The following is a 16,830-nucleotide window of genomic DNA, read 5'->3' as shown; positions in this document are numbered from 1 at the left end:
TGACGTCGTACCTGAATAGTTGAAAAACCAAACACATTTCATGTAAGTCGCGTTAGCTCAGTTGTTTAAGGCCTTTGTTCATTATCTAAACGTTTTGGGTTCGAATCGTGGTGTGATATGTTTTTTTTTTATTTTTTAAATTTAAATATTGAACCAGTTTTTCTGCTTTTTTTTACTTCGCTTATAATTAGCGACACCCAAAAACACCCGGGTATCCACCGATTTTTAAAATTTTAATATCGAAACAGGCTTATTGAAGCCATTTTTCACGTGTTCGTTTCGCTGTTTTCATCGTTCGTTTGCCTTACGTTAGTTTACTTTGTGTTTTTCCCCGCTTAAGTGTTAACGTTGTTTTCTTTTTTACTTCGTTTATAACAAACAAATCTACGTCGTCGTCGTCGTCGTCGTCGTCGTCGTCGTCGACTTCCGATCGCGCATCTGTCAATTTCGTTTTCACTAACTCATTCTGGCTAGCCGATTTTATTTTCAAACTCCGCCTCAGGGCTTCCGGTTCGATCCTACCCCCGGGTTCTTTAACACCACACACACCTACAAACACCCGGGCAACGCCGGGTACCCCCGCTAGTTAAATATATAAAACTGTAAATATATAAACTTCCTATTATCTCTCGGTATAGTTCATCGTACATTATTTCAGATTCTGCGCCCTTATTTTTATTTAAATAATTTTCAACCAGTGTAGCGCGTTATTTGCAGGTTTGCATTCCAAACTTTAAAAGGATTTTTTCGATGTACCGTGATTGATTCATCTTAATAATTCATTTTTCATGAGTAAAGGTTAAGCTCAGAAAAAATTGTATCTGATTAAGATCGGCCATTTTGAAATTTTATTAAGTCCCTTTCTTACCATTTATTTACATTATGTCACAAGTTGATGCTAGTTTAATATCATCAAACCATTATATTGAAATCAGTAATCTATTATAGTTTGGGTCTACAAACAAGGGTGCATTGAGCATTGTTTGAATGGTTGTTCAATCAAATTATTAGGAATTTTTTTTATTACATTTTCACCCTAAACAAGGAAGGTTGCCACGTTGATGTTGCAAGTTACAGAGGGACTATGTAGGGAATTTAGCAGGAAGATGTCTGTCTACATTACACTTGAACTTCTGCAAGTCAGTACAGTTTGGGAAGCAGGAACCGGAAGAGAATTCAAAAGTCCTGCAGTTCTAGAGAATAATCTATTAGAGTAAAAGACTTTCTTACATCTAGGGATCTTAACTGTGTAGTGGTGGGACTTTGCTGCTTGTCGGTTTTGTCGGGGGTATTTTCGCCGAGGGGGTAGAAGTCCTTGTAGTTCGTCAGAGAATCCACCATTAAAATACTTGTAGAACAGGCAGAGGGATGCTACATTTCGTCGGTGGGACAGAGACTGCAGTTAAGATGACAGTTCAGGACCTATTAGGTTGGTGACTCTCTTTTGGACCTTGTCCAGGAGTGAGAGACTAGTAGCAGATGCACCAACCCAAAAGTGATAGCAGTTCTCCATACATGGGTGAATAGTGGCTTTGTAGAGGTACAGGATACTTTCAGCCGTAAGTAACTTTCCAGCATGATAGAGAGAGCCCACCTTCTTTGCAGCGGCCTTAGCAATAATCTCAATGTATCTATTCCAACTTATGTTTTCTGTGAAGGTTAAGCCAAGGAGCTTTAACGAAGTGCTCTCAAGTTAAGTATTTCTAGCCATAGCTATTGGTGGCTGGTAAGGTTTCCTGTAATTATTAAAGGAAAAGAACTTTGTCTCGGCAGCGTTGAACGTTACCATCTATTTTTTACCCCATTCCACTACAGATTGAAGGTCTTCCTCTTGGGTTTCGGCCATTACCTTAGATATGTGCTCATTAGTTTGCCCCACGTGTTGCTATAGAGTGTGGTGTTGTCGGCAAATATACCAATAATTTTATCAGGTAAGCCATTTATGAATGTCAGAAATAATAAAGGTCCAAGGATCGATCCCTGAGGTACACCCGCATTTATATCAAATCTTTTGGACTCACGCCCATCGAGGACAACCTAATTATGCTAAGTATTCGTACATTAATGCCATAGTATTTTATTTTCATCAGAAGACCATCGTGCCAAACCCTATCAGAAGCTTTAGATATATCTACGGCTACTGCCCTCCTCTCCTCTGCCTTATCAAGTGCTTGGTATGAACGTTCAGCGATTACAGAATATCTGCAGTAGAACAAGCTTGCCTAAATCCATATTGGTGGTCTGACAGAAGTTTAGCAGCTGTAAGGTGGGTGGTGGACTAGAGCTTGATTAATTAAGGAAAAGTGGAAGGATGCTAATTGGGCGATAATTTAATGAGTCAGTTCTTTTGCTAGAGTTTTTGTAAACTGATTCCACAGAAGCAGTTTTTCAGCAGCAAGGAAAGCAAGATTTGTTAAGGCATTTGTTAACAAGTTTTGAGAGAACAGGAGCGATCTCAGCGGAGCATTTTTTAATAGCATAGCTAGGAGGAGGTCAGGTCCATATGCTTTTGAGGTGTCTAGGTTTTTTATAAATATCATGTACTTGGGAGGGCATGATCTTTAGATCATCTAGCGTGGTTTCTGTCCGCAGAGGAAAATCAGGGAGGGAATGTCTTGCTGGGTCCAAGGTAGAGTTTGAGGCAAACTGACAGGCACGCATATTAGCTTTCTCAGTTGCTGTGCAAACAACCTCATCATTGTTTGATAGTGGGGATATTGTCGATCGCCCATTATTTACTACATTATTGTAGATTTTCCAGAAAGCACGAGTTCCTAATTTTTGCGCTTCAATGCATTTCCTGGTGGTTTCAGTATATTTACTCTTAGCTACTTCTTTCTTGCAATTATTTCTATCTTCTCCATTTTTTTTTCACTCTGTTCTAAACCATATGGTGATTTTTTAAGCAATTACATCCGATTTTTATTTTTCATTTTGAATCCATCTGGATTGGTGATATAATTTCACCGTCTATCGGGGCATTTAAATAAGCATTCCTTACGTCCATTTGATGGATGTAAGGTTATATTGTGATGCGGTTTGCAATAAAATGTCTAATTGTCGTTTAATTTGTGGTCAGCGAAAACGGCAGGAAGTATACTATCCCATGACTTAAAAAAATATCCTTTAGCAACAAATCTTGCCTTTTATTGTTCGACGCCTTACGCTGTAGTCCTATTGGTAAAACCTCATCGAAAAAAAATTACAATTTTATCCTTTGGTTGATTTTCTATTAACGCGTCTATTTCATTTTTCATATCCGCTTTCCACCCATGGCAATTTTCTGAATTGATAGTTTCAATAACGATCTTTAGCACATTTTCCATGAAAGAGCAAAGTCGACTTGATACTTTTCGCAATTTTCAACCAATAAAAATGGGGTCGTGTTTTAGTTCTTTTCGGGTACCGTTTAGACGTATTTTTGACCTTAACATCAGCATCAGTATAATCGTTGTCATTATTATTATTATTATTATTATTATTGTTGTTGTTGTTGTTGTTGTTATTATTATTAGTAGTATTATTATCATTATCATAATTATTATCATCATTATTATTATTATTATCATTATTATTGTTATTATTATTAGCAATATTATTATTATCATTATCATTATTATTATCATTATTATTATCATCATTATTATTATCATTATTATTGTTATTATTATCATTATTATTATCATCATTATTATTATCATTATTATTACCATTATTATTATCATTAGTATTATTACCATTATTATCATTATTATTATTATTTTTATTATTATCTTATCATTATTATTGTTATTATTATCATTGTTATTATTATCTTCATTATTATTATTATTATTATCATTAGTATTATTACCATTATTATCATTATTATTATTATTTTTATTATTATCTTATCATTATTATTGTTATTATTATCATTGTTATTATTATCTTCATTATTATTATTATTATTATTATTATCTTCATTATTATTATTATTATTATTATTATTATCTTCATTATTATTATTATTATTATTATTATTATCTTCATTATTATTATTATTATTGTTATTATTATTATTATTATTATTATTATTATTATTGTTATTATTGTTATTGTTGTTGTTATTATTATTATTATTGTCTGTGTCAGCGTGGATTTCGTTATCGTCAACTGATATAAGAATTTGAGGAAATGTTAATTCTTCGTATAATGGGTTTTTATTTTTTTTAATTAACGTATCTGAATTTTACACATCGAGTTATTTTTATCGTATTTTTGTCTTGTAAAATTACTATATAGACATGCCCACATTTGTCGCAGCCTAGGAAATTACTACGCTCACTTTTTATATTTAATTTGCTTTACTTATCCATAAATGCGAAGCAAGCCGAATCAAAAAAATGAGAAAATGAGAATTTTTAATGTACGTATTGCTAAAGATGAGCAAATAGGAAAACTGCGAGATAATCACTTGGACAAGTAAACTTATTACTAATTTAGAAATCATGGATTACTTGTTACAACAGGATGAAGCAAAACCAGTGCAGGGAAACTATTAAAGTCTCTCCGAGAAGAGTTCGGTAATCGCGTGATCTCAAGATTTGGTAATTTTTCCTGGCTTCCTATGTCGCCAGATTTATCCGTTTGTAATTTATTTCTTGTGGGACTCAAGAGTAAAGCTTACACAACTAAACTTAGAACCCTAGATTAAAGAGAGAGTTCACGATGTTGCAGCAATCGATGAGCAATCCCAACAGCCGATTTCTAAGAACCACTTGTATAAAAAGACGCAATCTACAGGAAATATTTTTCTAAATGAAAATTCCATCGTTGTTTCTTAAATGACATATTTTTAATGTTTCAAAAAAAAAAAAAAACAGAAATTTTTTTATTTGGCTGGAAGTAAAATGTTTAAGGTTATCCCAGATTCGGAGGAGGTAATGAACACTCAAAAGAATTCCCTTGCTTTCAAATCCCTACAAAAATGATGTAACACACTATAAAAATTTCAAGGATCCCAAAAGGCTTTTAACTGTAGTAAGAAACAGGGAGGATGGTCACGGGCTTTGGACAGTGTTAGTGGAAGCGAATTCTGCTTTTAATATTTTCCCACCAGCAGCATTTTTCAACGACGCTGATCTAGACGAATAAAAATAATTTTGTGTTGGAAGGGTCCCTATTAAACTGCATCCGTCATTATATAGAGTCTTAAAAATACCTTTCCTTTAGACATCGGCGATCTCTTCTCGGACAGAACCGTCACCAATGAGATGAACAATGGTTCCATGAAAACCGCTTTCGGAGTCATGACACCGTCAATGTTCGTTTAGGATACTCAACCCTAAGTTACCAAAGTTGCTGAATGTCTTGAGATTAGCAATCTTGAATGCCTGTAGCTTGAGGGATGCATCTCGTAAACTTCGAGTTGCACGTGACTTTCAACGTCTTGGGGTGAATATATGCTGTTTGCAGGAAACACCCTTTATTCTAAGTGATTATCAGGGCGTGCTCCTTAGAGACTTCCAGCTCTATTCAGCACACGTTGATGCCCACTCCACGAGGGTATCTCGACTTGTTAAGCAAACTCTAAATGTTTCGTGTGTCCCAGTATTTGCAGATCCAGAGAGGAAGCCTGTAAGTGCTAGATCCGTAAAGGATGCGGCATTTCGAGTTATTGCGGTTTATGCGACTAATAACCTCATTAAATAGTGTTTCTTATTTCGGCGTATTGAACCCTTCATAATTTCGTCCCGTCGAATAATTTTAGCGGGAGACTGGAACGCGATCCTTTATCCCGATTTAAGTCGCGGAGGTAACTCTTTAAGGGCTTCTAACCAGAACAGATATGTTAATCATTTCGATATTTTATCGACAAGTTTGATCTTGATAAACTTCAGAATGAAAAACACGAGGACGTAGTATGTACTTGGACAGGTAGACACGGCTCAGATACAGTGAAACTCTCAAATGACATCAATAGGTTCCTAATTAGTGGAGTTGACCTAGGAGTTTTAGTTTTCATAATATAGTTTCTTTGGATTCGAGTAAACTTCGATAGTTAAACCTAGGATGGTTAGTTACTGGAAGTACATCACGTTGGGGGACTAACGAGAACAGCTGCTATTAACAATGGAACGCTTGATCATAAAAATATGGACATCAGAGGTGCGCTGATCAATCTACATCAATCCAAGGTTTTCGATAAGGGCCGATCCTTTCGCCGATATTGTATGTACTTGCATTGACACCTTTCCTCACATACTTAACGGTAATCAGGAAATTCGTGGAATAACTTTGTCCGGTAGGTGTACACCGATTTAATATTGAGCCTATAACGACGAAGTGACGTAGTGCTTGTTGCGAACATTGCCAAGACTAGTCACCAACATGGAAATAACCGGTTTGTATAGGTGACAAGGCCAACATCAACTGCGATGAATCACGATTAGTGTCTGGAAAGGAGTACCAATTCAGGGACAGTTTGACGGGACAGATTGGCCTTGGAAAATACTTGACGTTTGTTTGGACCTGATCTTATGTTAGGCTGAAAATAGTCGGAAGAATTTGAAGCGGTCGAAGACACAAACCTTGCTTTGAAAATGTCGAGTCGAAGTGTGTAATTCGCACATTCCCCATTATACTTTACCGCTTGTAAGTGCGTCTACTTCCGGGACTTCACTAGTATTTCTAATTCGTGCGCTTTTTTTGCATTCTATGGCGTGGAAAGAAAGTTATCCGGTAGATCTGTTATCTGCATCCATCTGAAGGCGGTCAGTGCATGCCAAGCGCTGAGTTTCGTCGAGATATGATAAAGCTGAGTTTCTTGGCCCGAATCTTGTAAGGAAAACGATAAATTCTAGAAGGAACATATCAAGAACATCATCCGTGCTTTGAAAAATGTGCGCTTGATTGAGGGTGGGAAAACTAGTTTACCCGAAACAAATGCTCTTTTTATCGCGGGTGTGAATAGTCCTTGAAGTTATTTTACGGGTGAAAGAAAACCTCTCTTACTCTCTGGATCCGACTTCACCATGTTACAATTGGGCACCAACCACGAAGAAAGAGAAACATTCGTTTTTCATTGATTACTAGTAGTTATGAGAAGTGTGCTTTGGTCGACACAACAAATGGAGTTTACAGGGATGATACCTTAACAGCTCCCAAAGTTTTCTTTATTTTCAAATACCGCCTGAAAATACGTATTTAGCTGGAGATGCCGAAACTCTTCTCGGCAAATTTCAACGAAAAGTGGGCTAAAGTTTCGTGTTTATTCAAAATAGAGCTAATCTCGAGTAGTATTTTGACGTAACTTAGGTAGTGAACGAACGTTCACAATGGTTCGAATCGTTTAGGTTGGAGTAGGCTAGAGCAAGGTTTTTATCCAATGTTTAACTCAGCTATAGTATGCATAACGTCATGCGGACCCTCTTTTTAGTTTTGGCTTCCTCCGTTTTTTACTCCAATTTGGGTTCTATAATCCCCATTCCCGAGCGGACAAATTTGCTGCTTTGTCAAACGTGTAGGTCAACACTTGAGGAGTTTAAAGAAAGTTAGTTTTCGTGGGAACCTAAATCCTTTCTCGACTGATAGCACTGTTTATATGCTACAATTGTCTAGTGGGTGATCATATACTAACAAACACACTTATTCATTGTAAATATCGCATTCGTTTCTTTGTACGTATAAACATTCTTCCCCAATTCTCCACATCAAGTATATATTGTTCTTTCGTTTGTGGAATAGGTTATCGTAGAGTCAATCTGGTATTATGGTGACTCTAGTTAAGTTAAAAGAAATGTAAGATAGGTCAGCACACACACACACACACACACACACACACACATATATATATATATATATATATATATATATATATGTATATATAATTTGGGGATGTTATTTTCCAGAGGCAAGGTAAATAGTTAAGTGTAACGAGGTAAATACAAAAATGCTCAATACCAAATAGAGCAGGGTATAGTTTAATTCGTTTTTACATAAGCATCAATATATTGTTACACAATTATGATAAAGTTTCGGCTTTCTAGTATTTAATAACTAGAGACCTCTTCATACAATCACGCTTACATTGAAAAGAATCTGTAACGACTGCAGAATGGCTTTAAGATTCATTACTGATTCCTTTCAATGTACGCGTGATTGCCTGAAGAGGTCTCTAGTAATACTAAAAGACCGAAACATGTTCATGACTGTGCAGCAACACATTGTGCTTATGTAAAAACAAGTTAAAAGTGTGTATATATATATATATGTATATATATATATATATATATATATATATATATATATTATCATCTAGAGACAGGCAGTTTTGTAATATTGCAGCCGTTTTTTTGTGATAAAGTCAACAATTTAGTCTTACGATTCCCTTCAGAGATAAAACGACAAAGACTGTGTAGAGTAACTGTCATAAGGGACTACTTCCTGCACATATATATATATATATATATATATATATATATATATATATATATATATATATATATTAGACACCAAGAGGAGATTATAGATAGATATATAAATTCCCGTTCACATACACCTTACAGGATAAAGCTAGAACCCAGAACTAGATAGAATCGAGCAATTGCATCGACAACGGACAACGCCAGACCCAAAGTGGGTTTCGATGTACTGCATCTCATCAGTGACGTGCTCCGACATAGGCGCGAACCGAGGTCGTCGCACTCATGAAGTGTGCAATACTGACGACCTAACGATTCTTATATTTTCATCCAGTTCTACATTCTACGATGTGACAAGCAACGTGTCATATACGACTAAGATAGTTACTGCTGGTATGCAGGCGGTAGATATCACATCTACAAACATTATTAGCACGTCACTGATGAGATGCAGTACATCGAAACCCACTTTGGGTCTGGCGTTGTCCGTTGTCGATGCAATTGCTCGATTCTATCTAGTTCAGGGTTCTAGCTTTATCCTGTAAGGTGTATGTGAACGGGAATTTATATATCTATCTATAATCTCCTCTTAATGTCTAATATATGTAGAAAAAGCGGGTCATCCTTCGTAGGGACGTGATGTCCCTCAACAAATAAGGTTGTTCCGTAATCGTGTCTGGGGAGTCGGCTAATTTCAGTTAATGTTTGTAGATGTGATATCTACCGCCTGCATACCAGCAGTAACTATCTTAGTTGTATATGACGCGTTGCTTGTTACATCGTAGAATGTAGAACTGGATGAAAATATAAGAATTTAAAAAAAATCGAGGCATAGTCAATAGATTGCGCCATGGCCCATATCGTTAGGTCGTCAGTATTGCACACTTCATGAGTGCGACGACCTGGGTTCGCGCCTATGTCGGAGCACGTCACTGATGAGATGCAGTACATCGAAACCCACTTTGGGTCTGGCGTTGTCCGTTGTCGATGCAATTGCTCGATTCTATCTAGTTCTGGGTTCTAGCTTTATCCTGTAAGGTGTATGTGAACGGGAATTTATATATATATATATATATGTACATATATATATATATATCTGTGAGAGAGTACAGACGTAACTATTAAGCTATGCTTGTTTTTATAGTGATGGTCCCTATTTATATATGAGGAGTTTGGGAATATTATACGTGAACGAGACGATGTATCTGCGTGTTGGCGATGCGATATGTGATATAAGACAGGTGTTTTGTGAAATTTCGTTTAACTGTTCATTCATAATTTTTGTAGAACGAATTTTTTTTGGATTAGACATATTGTGCCATGCAACCAATGGTGAAGGAGGAATGCCATTTCTAATATTTTTAACTTGGTGAGCTTTTAGTATAAGAAAATGGAGGTCGTAAAGGTCTAACAGATCTTTTTGTTTATTTTTACTACAACCAAACATAATTCCACTTGATTATAATGGACTACTATTTAGGACTATATCTAAAAGGATACTACGTAGTGTGGTGTAGAAGCGAAATGTCTGTACACATTACATAATTACAAAGTCTAATGTTCATAAATAGTAAATATTACATTACTTCCGGCATCTAGAAATCTCTAAAGTGTAAGTGTAGGAATGGACTTATGGATTAGTCGAGGGTATTTACGTCGGTATTTGCTGCGAGTTCGTTAGATCACATGCCACTAGAAACTTTGTAACATAAGCAACGAAAATGTATTATTGCGGCAATGGGACTGAGGTTGGAGTTTGCTTGACACGACTTTAAATATTCAAATTTCTTATAGTATTGGAATATTATCTTAGACGAATCAGAGATGCACATAATTGTTTCTCATCATTTGACTCTTTCATGTAGATTCTGCAATTCAAAGATTAAAATGGCAAACTCTATACAATTATCCAGAGATATGCGAGAAAGAAAAAAAGAGAGGATACACTTCCACAGAAATTAGTAAAGAAATAAACCTTGCACTAAGATCGGTATAGGAATATAATCCAAAAGTAAAAGAAGTATAGCGACGGTAGAGCAAACCTTCAAGAAATGGAAAACCGAAGAAAATAAATAATTCATGATGGATCAGCGGAAATATGCAAGGTAAAAGGAACTTCATTACTCGTTCTGAAATGAAAATATATCTTGGGATGGGGGTGGAATTAATGTAAGGATAACATTATTTTTTTTGTTGTTTTTTTACTCATGTTCACCCATTACAAAGCATATCGCCACTTGGACGTAAGTGGCTACTATTTGAGACCATGTCTAGAAAAGATAAACAAGATATCTATTTATGTTATATTTAAACTTTTGCATATCAGTACAGCCAGGGAAGCCGGCATCAGGAAGGGAAATCCAAAGTCTAGCTGTTCGAAGGGAGAAACTACTAGAAGCTTTCTTGCATTTAGGGAAAACAGCAGTGAAGGAGTGAGATCTATTTGCTAAACAGGTTTGTCGGGGATATGTATATCAAGGGCGTACAAGTGAAACAAGTTCATCAGAACACATTCCATTGAAATATTTGTAAAACAGGCACAGTGATGCAACATTACGGTGATGAGACAGGGGCTAGAGCTTACTTGATAAAGTGGGACCGATTAGATTGACAATTCTTTTTTGAACTTCATCTAAGAGAGATAGACTAGTGGTAAATGCACCAGCCCAGATGTGGCAAGAATAGTTCATGCATGGTATGCGAATGATGGCCTTTTAAAGGTAAAGGATATTCTTAAGCGTGAGTAGTCTTCTAGCTCGATAGAGGGAACTCGCCTTCTTTGCAGCAGCCTTTGCAATATCCTCTATGTATTTGTTCCAGTTCATATTGCCCGCAAATGTTAAGCCGAGGGATTTGAAGGTAGAATTCTCAGGTAGGGTGCTTTTTGTCATGGATATAGGGGGTTGAAGAGGCGTCTTGTAATTGTTAAAGGAGAGAAACTTAGTTTTACTGGCATGAAATGTTACCATCCATTTAAAACCCCATTCCACTATAGTCTGGAGGTCATTTTCTAACAATTCTGCCATTGTCTTAGATTAATGTACATTAAAGGTATAACAATAATATATTAGGAAGTGAAGTTATATACACATTTACATGTCTTCAGATATACTTCAGTTGGAGATATTCCGGCAGGTGGCGTGTTGCATGTCTTACTGGAGGCAACGTAGGCGTCTTGCCTATTTGGCGGTCGTTGCAGAACTCCCTCGGTATTGGTGATTGATACCTGTATATATCGCACTCACCCACCTATGTTAATTAGTGGGCGTCTCCATAACACCCCCTCCCAAGATTTGAAGTCCTGTAGATTTCAATATCTTTTTTCTCTTGGGGTTCATTATAATTGGTTCTATAAACTTTCTTTTCCTTCCCGATCTTCACGGCTCGGGCATGGTTTGTGGTGGTTCGATATCAAACACTTTGTATAGTATATCAATTGGATCTTCTTTTTCATCAGGTTTTTCATGTTCGTTGTCTTTTATATGACGTTTTCTCAATTGATCTAGATGTCTTTTGTGATTCCTTTTTGGACCTTTTATTATGCAGTCCAAGTTGCCGATACGTTTATCTACCATACCAAACTCTCAATATGAAATATTATTTTTCATACATTTAAAATATACACGATCACCAGGTTTAAACCTTTTACGTGATGTGTGCGTAGTTTGATGGACGATTGTTTGCATTGGTATTAATTTATCAAATGGTGATTTTATTCTCTAGTAAATATTAATTCTGCTGGCGATAATTTCGACGGTGTATTTGGGTTTTTAGTTATCCTATATATTTGCAGGAATTGTTGTAATGCTTTATCCGTCGGAGTTCCTATTGATTTTCTAAGTGCACGCTTTATCGTGTCTACGAACCTTTCCGCTAATCCATTTGAGCAAGGATGGAACGGTGGTGTAGTTATATGTTTTACCTGAAAAGTGTCACAAAATTCCTTGAAATCACTTGATGTAAATTGTGTTCCGTTGTCTGTGACTATAATGTCTGGCACACCAAAACGTGCAAATATTTCATGCCGAAAACTTATTGTGTTATTTGTCGTCTGGTTCTTGAAACGCTTTACTTCAGGCCATCTGGAAAAACTATCTACTACGATTAGGTAGTATTGTCCTTCGGTCGGTCCAGCAAAGTCTATATGAATGCGTGACCATAGATGGTCAGTTTTTTTTCCAAGGTTTATGGTGGTGCCTTTGCAGCTAACGCACAACATTTACACTTGTAACGTATAGCTGCAATTACTGGCTCTTCAAGGGTTTCCTCCATTTTCGTTATAAGCATTGACAGGCCATCCGCATGACCTATTTTTTTCGAACCCAGATGTTTTATTTGAAATCATAATTAAACAAGACGGAGTAGGCGATTTGCCGTATATACTGGCAAGCCCTTTTCTGAGCCGAAGATTGCCACTATGGGCTTGTGATCTGTTTCCAGTATAAAGTGTCTTCCGTACAGGTAACGGTGAAATTTTGTCAGCGCGAAAATAATGCTTAACTCCTCTTTTTCTATTTGAGAGTAAGCCTTTTCTGCCGGAAGTAGTAAGGCGTGAGCTATAGGTTTCTTCGATCCATCTGGCAGGATATGCTGTATACATGCTCCTACACCATGCGAGCTCCCATCGCTCGCAACACTTATTTCTAATTTTGGGTCATAATAGGTTAAAAGTAGATCGGACGTCAGCATCTATTTAATTTCCTCAAATGCGTCTTGACATTCTTTTGTCCATATCCATGGTGTTTCTTTCTTTATTAACTCGTTAAGCGGAGCTCTTAGGTCGTGCATTCGCTTGATAAATACTTGGTAGTAGTTTGCGAGACCTAAAAATCTCTGTAGAGTCGTCACGTTATGTGGTGCCGGATGTTTTTAATTGCTGTCGATCTTTCCTGGTCTGGGCATCGACCATCTTTATTCATTATTTGCCCTAAATATTTGATTTCGTCTAAATAAAATTCGCATTTGTTTTCTTTCACCTTAAATTCGTATTCATTTATTCTTGTGAATACTTCTTTTAGATGTTCTGGGTGTTCACTTATGGACGTGCTCCTGATGATTACATCATCCAGGTATGCACAAGCACAATCTATTCCGTTCAGCATTGTATCCATTGCTTGTTGGAAAATCGCCGGCGCAACTTTGATCCCGAAGGGTAGACGGTTGTATTTGAACATCCCTTTGTGCATGTTAATGCATAATATCTTTGAGCATTCTTCTTCCATCAGACTTTGTAAATAGGCGTCGGACAAATCTATTTTTGAAAAAAATTTGCCACCATTTAATTTGGCAAATATCTACTCAGGGCTTGGTAAAGGGTAGTGGTGGTCTTTTAATTCATCGTTAAGGCCCATAGAAAAGTCTGCACAGACTCCAATTTGTTCCGACTTTTTTTACGATACCGTAGGGGCTGCCCAGACGCTAGTTTCGATTTTCGATAAGATGCCTGTTTTTTCGAGTCTATCTAGCTCGCTATTTATTTTGTCTAAACCGGCGAACCGTACGTTCCGTTTTTTCTTAAACACCGGTGTTGCACCCCTTTTTAGCTAGAACGAAGCCTTAAATTTATTACATTTTCCCAGTCCAGTAGTAAATATATCTGGGAATTTCTTTTTTAGATCGCTTTTAATATTTTCTGATGTTGGTGTGCAACTGGTTATTTTTCTACAAAAAGCGTTCATTGGTTTATCCCAAAGATTGAATTTTTCAATCCAGTCAATTCCCAGTAAGTTCTCGCTTTCTTTAATTACGAAGATTTTCAATTTGTTCGTCGTGCATTTAAATTAATGGGCAGGATGACCTCTCCAAGTCAAGCTGAAATTTCACTTGTTTGTCGAAAATATTTACTGATACATATTTTCGTAAATTATTTTTCCCTTTGTCGTTTGTTCTCATTTGGTGTACTCTATTTTTTGTTCTGCATCAAACACTCTTATGTCAACTATATCGCAATTGTAGCACCTGATATTTTTTGTAAGGACAATCCTTTTCCAAATGTTTTTCATCACATCTTCTGCAAATATTACCTGATACTGTCTTTTTATATTTCTTTTGATTATTATCGTAATTTCGTTTTCTGTAGTTATTATATTGACTATTATCGTAATTTCGTTTTCTGTAGTTATTATAATTTGAATATTTATAATTCGAATATTTTTTTGAATTTTGACTAGTCTCAACATTTCTTTGTCCTGAGTTTCTGATACTTTTTTTTAATCTTCCTAATGTACGCCACTCATGCTTCTTCTATATCCCTGGAATATTTTTTTAGTGATACTGCCCTTTGGCAAGCTAATTTCTGCAATGTTAGGCCTTGTTCTGTCTCTAATTTTGAGAGAACGCGTCTTCGGATCTTTGAATTTTTTGTGGATACTAGACCTTGTGCAAGGATTAAGCATTTGAAATCGTCCACCGTGAGTTTCGATAATTTGAAGTTGTCGCATTTTTGTTTACTACTGACGCGTATGTCAGGTAGTCCTGCTCATCAGTTTTCTTAAGATTCATACATGACCATCTCTGGTGGAAAAGAGACATGTTCGGCCCGAATAACTCCTTAAGAAGCTTTAGGGTCTCAGCGAAATCTAACTGATTCGTTCTCCTTGGCAATATGAAATCAACAAATTTGCAATGTTCACTGGTACCAAACTTTCGAAGTAATAAACTTACTTTCTTTCCATTTCGCCAGTTTTCGCAGTCTGTTTCGAAAATATCTTCATACCTCTTGAAATATGCATCAACAGTTTTATCCTCTTCTGGTACGTATGTGAACACATCTATGCTGTTAACAATTGTTGTGTTGGAGAAGTTTGTATTACTTTCTTGCATGGAATTAGCTGTTAATCTTTCTAATAGTTCTTTCTGTTCAAGTTGCATCTGCGGGAACGTTTCTTCCTGCCTTTCTAGGCATTTTATGAGTCGTTCATTTTGTCTTTCGTCTCTTTCTGCGTATAGCGTTTGCTGTTCTTTTTGTAGGATCTGCTGATTCTGCATGAACTGTGTCATTATTTTAGCAAATGCATCCATCTTGTTTTTTTTTTTTCAAAGATTAGAAAAATCAGTCTATTTTACTAATTCACTTTTTACAATAACTACGAACAACCGTTTTTAGGTTCGCTTCTTTTTTTTGTGTCAACCGAATTCTATCGATATATTATTTTTTGCGTTGAGTCTTTCCTTTTCCTTTTTTCTATTGAGGGAGAAAAAATGTATTTTATTTTTTTCTCTTAATCCGTTAAGTTTGGATTACGTACAAGAATTCTTTTTTTTTTTAAACCCTTTCTTGGTACAGCTGAAAAAAATGTCACTTCTCTCCTTCAAGACAATTTGCATAGATTAGTTCACGGTGTACTTGCGAAAACACCTTTTTTTTCTTTGACTTTCGTAGTTAATTTGAAATGGTTATTGGTATTTTGCTTTCAAGTATCCAGTGTTCGAATATCTCATTCGACAATTTTGTAGTTACTTTCGTTTGTTTTTCTTCTTTTTTTCGACAATGATAACTTTCCGTGTAAATTATTTTTTCGAATACTGTTGCTATGTCTAACAGTGAATTCCCGAGTAAATCTTTTTCAAAGTCCTCGATGTTACTGTTGTGTTCAACAGTAGATTTTTTTTCGAGTACGTTTTTTTTTCAATCTTTCTCGAGTAAGTATTTTTCGTACACCACTGTTGTGTTTAGTAGTGGATTTTATCCTGCGTAAGTCTTTTTTCGAATTCTCGACGCCACTGTTGTGTCTGCACAAATAATTAACAAGAACACGGAAAGCAAAGGTATAACAATAATATATTAGGAAGAAAAGTTATATACATATATACTTCAGTTGGAGATATTCCAGCAGGTGGCGTGTTGCATGTCTTACTGGAGGCAGCATAGGTGTCTTGCCTATTTGGTGGTCGTTGCAGAACTCCCCCGGTATTGGTGATTGATACCTTTATATATCTCACTCATCCACCTATGTTAATTAGTGGGTGTCTCCAAAACATATACATACACATGCAGTAAAGACAAAACAGTGATGAACATATAACTTGGTTTGTTCTTTTCTTATCTATCTATCTATCTATCTTGTCGGAATACTTTTTTTTTATCTATCTATCTTGTCGGAATACTTTTTTTTTTTTATCTATCTATCTTGTCGGAATACTTTTTTTTTATCTATCTATCTTGTCGGAATACTTTTTTTTTTTATCTATCTATCTTGTCGGAATACTTTTTTTTTATCTATCTATCTTGTCGGAATACTTTTTTTTTATCTATCTATCTTGTCGGAATACTTTTTTTTTATCTATCTATCTTGTCGGAATACTTTTTTTTTATCTATCTATCTTGTCGGAATACTTTTTTTTATCTATCTATCTTGTCGGAATACTTTTTTTTTATCTATCTATCTTGTCGGAATACTTTTTTTTTTATCTATCTATCTTGTCG

This window comes from Euprymna scolopes, chromosome 9 (genome assembly GCF_053919585.1).
Source record: "Euprymna scolopes isolate OS-2025 chromosome 9, ASM5391958v1, whole genome shotgun sequence".
Lineage (NCBI taxonomy): Eukaryota > Metazoa > Mollusca > Cephalopoda > Sepiida > Sepiolidae > Euprymna > Euprymna scolopes.
Note: the sequence above shows the minus strand (reverse complement) of the source record.